This window comes from Gorilla gorilla, chromosome 3 (genome assembly GCF_029281585.2).
Source record: "Gorilla gorilla gorilla isolate KB3781 chromosome 3, NHGRI_mGorGor1-v2.1_pri, whole genome shotgun sequence".
In the NCBI taxonomy this organism is placed as follows: Eukaryota; Metazoa; Chordata; class Mammalia; order Primates; family Hominidae; genus Gorilla; species Gorilla gorilla.
The window spans coordinates 17,251,833-17,259,301 of record NC_073227.2 but is presented as its reverse complement, the minus strand read 5'-3'; the positions used below and the strand labels follow the sequence as shown (position 1 = coordinate 17,259,301).

General features: G+C 45.1%; 1 pseudogene; it reads right to left on the bottom strand.

The window, feature by feature from the left end:
• Positions 1–542: 542 nt before the first annotated feature.
• Positions 543–1,585, bottom strand: LOC101130473 (olfactory receptor 7E24-like; annotated as a pseudogene).
• Between the last annotated feature and the right edge of the window lie 5,884 nt (positions 1,586–7,469).

The window sequence follows — 7,469 nt, the reverse complement described above, 5'->3', positions numbered from 1 at the left end:
ATGTCACAAAGAGTGTACAAAATGTCACAGGAGGTGTACACGTTGTGACGTTATCTGTAATACCCTAGAAGGATGTTACTCATAATATGTCACAGGGGTGTACATGCTTTGATGTTATTTATAATCTCATAGAGCGATATGACTTCAAATTTCACAGTGGATGTTCACACATAGTGTATACCCTGTGATAGTATTCATAATATACTAGGGAGACACAACTCCTGATATCACAGTGCGTGTACCCCATGTGTGTACACCCTTGATATGAGTCGTAATATCCAGGGTAAATATTACTCCTCATATCACACAGTGTGCACACCCTGTGATATTTTTAATCCCACTTTAGGGAGATATTGCTTCTAATATCACAGTGGGTGTACCCCACGTGTGTATACTCTGTGACAGTTTATTCTATATCCTAGGGAGGTATTACTCGTAATGTCACAGTGGGTGTTCACCCTGTGATATCATTCTTATTTGACCTTGCTGCCTTTTTTAACCCACCCTACAAAAGGAATGGAACAGATAAGAAGATATTGAGATTAGACCGTGCTGCCGTGCGGCTGCCGCAGGACACTTTTAATATCCCTGTTTCTCAGGCTGTAGATGAAGGGGTTCAGCACGGGAGTGACCATCTTGTACATCACTGAGGCCACTGCAGCCTTTCTCAGGGAAGATGACACATCTGAACTGAGGTACCCTCCAACGCCTGTTCCATAAAATCAGCAAAAAACTGACAGGTGAGACCCACAGGTGGAGAAGGCCTTATACTTCCCACCTGATGATGAAACCCTCAGGATGGAGGAAACAATTTTAGAGTAAGAGAAAAGGGTCCCTGAGATGGGAAGGAAACCAAATATGGCAGCAGGGAAATACATGATGATGTTATTGGTGAAGGTGTCACAACATGCAAGATGGGGGAGTTGAGAAGGATCACAGAAGAAATTAGGAATTTCCACATCCTTGAAGCAGGTCATTTGTAAGGCAATGATGTTGTGCAGCTGGGCATCTAAAAGACGGAGAAAAAAAAGACAACAAAAGTAAGAAGCCACAGAAACACGGGTTCATGATGGCTGAATGATATAGAGGGTGACAGATGGCTACAAACCGGACATAGGCCATCACATTCAGGAGCATGTGTCTCTTCCATGCCTCCAAAAATGGCAAAGAGAGACATCTGAGTCAGGCAGCCTGCATAGGAGATGACTCTGCTGTGAGATTGGATGTCCACAATCATCTTGGGGACCGTGGTGGAGGTGAAACCGATGTCAGGCAAGGACAGGTTGGAGAGGAAGAAGTACATGGAAGAGGGGAGGTGGGAGTCAGGGCTGACGGCCAGGATGATGAGCAGGTTCCCCAGCACCGTGATCAGGCACATGGACAGGAACAGCCCATCAAGGACCGGCTGCAGTTCTGGATCCTCTGAGAGTTTGAGGAGGAGGAATCGAGAGACATCCGTTACATTCTGTGGGTCTGTAGAGTTTGGACACCTTTTGCCTAGAAAAGAGGGTTGAAAAATCGGAAACAAGTAAACCAACACCCAGCATTGTGTCTGCATTTTGGATAGAAGCAATTCACAAGTCATGTTTTCAGATTTCAGAGCAATCCACTCAGCAATATTTTGCAGTTCTGACAAACTCAGTTGTCTTCTCATGCTTTCTTCATTGATTTCTGTGTTATTCACTTGCTGTACACACCTGCCTTAGAGACACTAGATTCAAGAATGTTCCAATAACCAGATCATCATATCTAACAAATTCGTAATTGCTAGAAAATACAACCTATCTTTTCCGAAGAAAAATATGTAATGAAACCATTCTCTTCACTTTAAGAAAATGGTTATCCTAATTAAAGGAAATTAAGAACTCAAATATTTTATTTGATTCGAAAAGATTGATACAAATTCCCTTGATGTAGAACATTTATAAACACTGTATAACGGCTGAGACCATGCCATCTGGAAATGAAATGAAAGTTGATAGTTCCTAAGCAGAAAATAGTTCCACATGCCAGTTAGGTCCTAGTGATTTCGTCATTACGTTTTCTGACTTTTCTCTTTCAAGAGAGTAATTGCTTCCTCCAATCTGTGGGTCTTGTTTTAAAATTCATGTAAGCTCTAACTCCTGTCCTTAGCTTAGGTGGACTTAGAGTTCTCATCAGAAAGTTTGGCCGCACGCCGTGGCTCACGCCTGTGATCCCAGCACTTTGGGAGGCGGAAGAGGGCAGATCACGTGGTCAGGAGATCAAGACCATCCTGGCCAACATGGTGAAACCCCGCCTCTATTAAAAATACCAAAACGTCACCCGGTATGGTGGCGTGCGCCTGTAGTCCCAGCTACTTAGGAGGCTGAGGCAAGAGAATGGCTTGAACCTGGGAGGCAGAGGCTACAGTGAGCCGACATCACACCACTGCACTCCAGCCTGGGCAACAAGAGCAAAACTCCGTCTCAAAAAACATACAACAAAAAGAATCAAGTAAGTCGAAGTCACACTGATGACAACCAATTTTTGTGAACCAAGGAAGCGTCAATTCAATAATTCACATCGATTGTTACTTTTGCTATCTCCTATGTGCCAAGCAAGATATCGGCTCTGGGGAATCAGAAACAAAAGAGACTCACTTGTTCCTCACAATACTCAGTACTTACTGAGATAAGGACAAAATAAAATGTCCTCTCTGGAATGCACGGAAACCAGAATTTTGGCTCAGGAGATATTTCTGTTGAATTGTATGGAATTGAAGCTTAAAATATTAACGAATATATCTAAAATTCACTTTGCCTTGACTTTATGCATCCATCACATAGAGATCACGCAGCGGGCACCCACGATCTGTTTAATCATCGCTCGCTTCCATTGGATCAACTAGAAATCAACTCAGATGAGAGTGCTGAGTCCAGGCTGGAGTGCAGTGCAGTGATCTAGGCTCACTGCATCCTCCGCATCCCAGGTTCAAGCTATTCTCTTGCCTCAGCCTGCCCAGTAGCTGAGATTACAGGCGCCCGTCACTACACCCAGCTCATTTTTTTCTGTTTTTAGTAGAGACGGGGTTTCACTATGTTGGCCAGGCTTGTCTTGAACACCTGACCTTGTGATTTGCCTGCCTCAGCCTCCCAAAGTGCTGGGATTACAGGCGTGAGCCACCACGCCCAGCTTCAAAATGTTTTAAGCCGAGCTCAGAGGTCTTAACCACAGCCACATCGGAGGAGCATTTTTGAACCGGTTTCCAGCTTCCTCAATAGGAATGGAAGCCAAACTCCGAATTGATGACTCCTTTGAGGAAGTTGAGAGCTGTAAGGAAAGCCAGGAACAGGGGCAAGGGAGAGATGCGTCCGGAATGATCCTGTGCCAATTCTTTCTGGAATCTTTGACACAGTGATTGTGGCACCCACTGGTCTAGCTGTGGTCTCCAAGGAACCCCCAAAGGGAAGGGCACAGTGAGCAGGGGCATCATCTTGAGTGACAAGGATTTGAGAGGGCAGGTTGAATGCAGGGAGAGGACTGGCCAAATGCCATGTGTCTGGCCTTAGACTGCCTGATTCAAGTTGGACTTCACCCTTTTTGACTTCATGATCTGGTGCAAGTTCTATGAAAATGCGTTGCTCCTTTTCTTGTCTGTAAAATCATCATGAAATGTGCACTCATAACTGGGAGACTACGCAGATGAAATGAAACAAGCTGCATAGAGCACAGAGCTCAGAGCCTGTCCTTTAGGAAGCCCTCAGTTAAGGCTTCATGATGCCATCGTGTCGGTCATGATCCTCTTTATCCTCATCATCACCTTCACCATCTTTTTGTTGTTCTGAGGGAACAGTTTAGAGGGACTCATTCCCTGCTATCATGGGTGAGATGTCTATGAAAAGGACAACAGTGGTAGAGGAAAGCAAAATTTTAAAGAAGATTTCTGAGAGAGACCCCCCCACCACAACCAAGAACAGAATCTCCACACTCTGCTGAGCTAACTGTTTGCACATTGGTCTCCTCCCATCTGCCCACTGCACTCTCCTGTTTGTCCTGAGGAGGAGGAAACCAAACAAGGCTCCCGACCATCCCTCAGCACTCACTGAACCGCCCTTCCCCTCGGCTAGGCCATGATCACGGAGAACAGGTCCACTGTCCTCCCTACGGGGTGCACGTTGCAGGCTCAGAGTCCATCCTCAAGGCTGGCAAGAAGACAGGGTGAGACATGAGCCTCCTGATACAGGTGATGGGTGTGGAGCCCACAGGACTGGAACCTCACCCTGCAGGGCTGGAGGCACAGACTGAGTATTTACTATTCTGTGGCCTGGGGGGCTCAAGGCACAGAGCTCCTCATTAGCCAAAGTCACCCACATTCCCCAACCTCTAAGGATTTCCTCAGTATTGCATGAAGAAGAAGAGAAAAGTGAGTGTCCATAGAAGCTTTGGGGTTCTTCCTCTCATCAGGAGAAAGCTTGTGTGGATTATTCGCTTCCTTCTTTTCTTTTTAAAGATCCAACTGCTTTCATTTTCAGCTTTTATGATGGGAAAATATACCACGTATAAATATTAAAAATTATAAATATATTTTATTTCATATAGAATGGCCAGTATCAACATTGACAATTTCCACTACTTCTCAGTTTACAGTTTAATCACATTAAGTACATTCACATTGTTTAGCAACCATCACCGCCATCATCTCCAGAACAGTGTCATCTTTCAAAATGGAAATTACACCCATTAACCAAACTCTCCGTTCCTCTCTCTCGCCCACCCCTGGGGGCCACCATTCTATTTAGCAACTCTATGAGTTTAACTACTCTAGACCCTTGATATAAGCGGAATTATACTGTGTTTAATTTTTTTGTTGTTGCTGTTGTTTTGGAGACAGAGTCGTTCTCTGTCACCCAGGCTGGAGTGCAGTGGCGTGGTCTCGGCTCACTGCAACCTCCACATCGTGGGTTCAGGTGATTCTTGTGTCTCAGTCTCCTGAGTAGCTGGGATTACAGGCGTGCGCCACCACGCCCAGCTAATTTTTGTATTTTTAATAGAGTTGAGCTTTCCCCATATTGGCCAGGCTGGTCTCGAACTCCTGACCTTAAGTGATGCGCCTGCCTCAGCCTCCCAAAGTGCTGGGGTTACAGGTGCGAGCCACAGAGCCTGGCTGTGTTTATCCTTTTGGGATTTATTTATTTCACTGACGATAATGTCTTCAAAGTTCATCCGTGTTGCAGCCTGTGTCAGAAGTGCCTGTCTGGTTTTTTGGGGTTTTTTGTTTTGTTTTGTTTTGTTTTGTTTTGTGCTTACATGGATTCTCACTCTGTCGCACAGGCTGGAGTGCAGTGGCACAATCTGGGCTCACTGCAACCTCCGCCTCCCGGGTTCAAGCGATTCTTGTGACTCAGCCTTCCAAGTAGCAGGGACTATAGGCATATGCCACCACGCTTGTCTAATTTTATGCGTTTTCAGTAGAGACAGGGTTTCACCAAGATGGCCAGGCTGGTCTTGAATTCCTGACCTCAGGTGATCCACCCACCTCGGTCTTCCAAGGTGCTGGGATTCCAGGCGTGAGCCACCGCACTGGCCAGAAGTGCCTGCCTTTTGAAGGCCGAATAGTCTTCCATTGTCTGAAGGAACTGCAGTGTGCTTTTTCATTCATCTGTCCACGAACCCTTGGGTTGCTTCCACATTTTGGCTGTTGTGATTAATGCTGCTATGAATATGGCTGTACAGATATCTCTTCCACTCCTGGCTTCTAATTCTTTTTGGTAAGTACCCACAAGTGCATCTGTGAGAACATCTGATAATTCTGTTTCTACTTTTTCCAGTACACGCCATACTCTTTTCCCTGTTCCTTCACGATTTTGCATTCCCTCCGATCATATTCGAGCATTCCTACTTCCCTCTAGTTTCACCAATGCTTGTTTGTTTATCATATCCATCCTAACTTGTGGTATCACATTATTGGTTTGATTTGTGCTTCCCTATGATGAGTGATTTTGAACATCATTTTAGATGCTTATTGGCCATTGCTATATCTTCTTTAGGGACACAGTTACTCGAATCTTCTGACCATGGTTAATGGGATGCTTTGGGTTTCTTGTTGTTTAGTTCTAGCTGTTCTTTACATATGATGGATATCAGCCTCTTTCCAGATAGATGATTTGCAAATACTTTTCCTAATCCGTGGGTTATCTTTTCAATCAATTCACAGTGTTTTTTGATGCACAAAAGTTCCTGTCATTTAGATGTAATCCAAGGAATCTAATTTTCTCTTGTTGCCTGTGCTTTTGGTGTCAGATCCCAGAAAGCATTGCCCAATCTGATGTCATGAAAGTGTGGCCAATGTTTTCTTTTAGGCATAGTATACTTTTAGCACTTGGGGTTAGGTCTTTGATCCAGTTTGTGTTAATTTTTGCACCTGGTGTGACATAGGGTCCACCTTCATTCTTCTGCATGTGGAAATCAAGTTTCTCCAACACCATTTCTTGAAAAGGCTGCTTTTCCACCAATGAACTTTCTTAGCACTCAGGTTAAAAGTCATTTGAACATATAGGTGAGAAGTTATTTCTGGGCTCCAAAACAAGCAAACAATGACAGACGACAGATAAGGATACAGCATGGGCCGGGCACAGTTGCTCACGCCTGTAATCCCAGCACTTTGGGAGGCCGAGGCGGGTGGATCACCTGAGGTCAGGAGTTGAAGACCAGCCTGACCGACAGGGCGAAACCCCCATCTCTACTACAAATACAACATTAGCTGGGTTTGCTGGGGCATGCCTGTAATCCCAGCTGCTCGGGAGGTGGAGGCAGGAGAATCGCTTGAACCCAGGAGGCAGAGGTTGCGGTCAGCCAAGATTGCACCATGACACTACAGCCTGGGCAACAGGAGTGAAACTCCATCTCAAAACAAAAAACAAAAACAAAAACAAAAAAAGCAAAAAAAAAAAAAACAAAGAAAGCAGCACGATTTCAAGAACAGAAAGAGAATAGCTTAAAAACGAGCATAATGAGAAAGTTAGGAAGCTTCTTACCAAAGCATCTGGAAATATGCAAGAAATTCTTGTGAACTAAAATTTTCATACTTTACTATCAAACACTAGAACTCACTTATTCCATCTTTCTGTATTTTGGGACCCAATTATCCACTTCTCTTCATTCCCCATCCCACCCGTTTTCTTCCTAGTGTCTGCTAACCACCTTCATACTTTCCACCTTCCTGAGATTCCTTCTGTGTGTAGGTGTGTGATGGAGTCTCTTTCTGTTGCCCAGGTGGGAGTATACAGGCACAATCCGGGCTCACTGCCACTTCCACCTTCCGAGTTCAAGCACTTCTTGGGCCTCAGCCCTCTGAGTAGCTGAGACTACAGGCACGCGTCACCACGCCGGGTTAATTGTGTTTTCAGGAGAGACAGGGTTTCACCATGTTGGCCAGGTGGGTCTCGAACTCCTGGCCTCAAGTGATCCATGTGACTCGGCCTCCCAAAGTGCTGGGATTACAGGCCTGA